Here is a 1,381-nt window from a genome sequence, read left to right as displayed (position 1 = left end):
GAGGTGAGGGTGCTATTCTGGGTAGGGAGGGGAAAGGGGTTCTAAATTTGATTAAGATATATCATATGAAATGCCAAAAAAACTCAATAAAAATGTTGTGAAGACCCTTTGTAATGCTGCCTTGCTATATGAGCTCCACTGAAAATTCAGATGCTCTTTAGTTATATAGTTTATGGGAAGATACAAAGGACTAAACCACAATATTTGTTTTAAATCAACAAAATGTCTTGCTTAAAGAAAAGACCTGGACAAACCTCTCCTGAATTTGCTTAATCTTAACTCCATAAATGATGGGGTTGACAGTGGGTGGAACCACCACATAGAGGTTAGCAAGGAGGATGTGCACGTGGAGCGGAATTGTGTGACCCCCAAAATGGTGAGCAAAGAAAGAAAAGAAAGCTGGTGTGAGAACAGGAGGATGACACAGACGTGGGAGCCACAGGTGCCCAGAGCCTTGACTCAGGCATCTCGGGAAGGAATTCTGAACACAGCACATAGTATAGGGGCATAGGAGACCATGATAAGCACCATATCTAAGCATGTGGAAAATAGAGCTACTATAACGCCATAGTAAATATTGACTTTGATGCTGTCACAGGCCAGCCTGGCAATGCCCATGTGTTCACAGTATGAGTGGTGGATGATGTTCCTCCCACAGTACGTGAGCCGATAGACAAGAAAGACCAAGGGGGAGCAGATGAAGAAGCTCCTAGTCACAGAGGCAATGCCCATTTTGCCAATGACTGACAGGGTTAGAATGGTGGTGTATCTTAGGGGATAACAGATGGCCACATAACGGTCAAATGCCATGGCCAGCAATACAGCAGACTCAGCCACAAAGATGAGGTGGAGAAAAAACATCTTTGACACACAGCTAGCGAAAGAAATGCCTCCAGCCCCAAACCAGAAGATTGCTAGCATTTTGGGGGTCGTGACTGTGGATAGGAGGATATCAGCCAGAGCCAACATGGAGAGGCAAAGGTACATGAGTTCCTGAAGACTGTGTTCAGTTATGATGAGGAATAATAAGAGCCCATTGCTGACAACAGCCACTATGTACATGGAACAGATGGGGATGGAAATCCATATGTGTGCATCTTGCAGTCCTGGGATCCCAATCATGGTGTACCAAATGTCTCTGAGGTTGGTGTGATTTAATGCAACAGAAAATGTCATCTTTACCTGGCCAGTTAATACTGGAACTGGAAATAAATGAGGAAAGAATGAAGAATTTGAGTATTTTATTACATCAAATGTGGATCTAGATACTCTATTATCTTAAGAAAGTATTTTCAATCTCTCTTGATTTAGGAATGACAAACCAGATGGACTTCTTTAGCAAAACAACAAAATAATCAAGGTATTATAAATCTTCACTCAT

The 1,381-nt window shown here is 42.3% G+C and overlaps 1 pseudogene; it reads right to left on the bottom strand.

Moving 5' to 3' along the window:
* Window positions 1-214: 214 nt before the first annotated feature.
* LOC103732053 lies at window positions 215-1,176 on the bottom strand (annotated as a pseudogene).
* Between the last annotated feature and the right edge of the window lie 205 nt (window positions 1,177-1,381).

This window comes from Nannospalax galili, unplaced genomic scaffold (assembly GCF_000622305.1).
Source record: "Nannospalax galili isolate Female #2095 unplaced genomic scaffold, S.galili_v1.0 scaffold635, whole genome shotgun sequence".
Classification (NCBI taxonomy): Eukaryota; Metazoa; Chordata; class Mammalia; order Rodentia; family Spalacidae; genus Nannospalax; species Nannospalax galili.
This window is presented reverse-complemented; position numbering and strand designations above follow the sequence as displayed.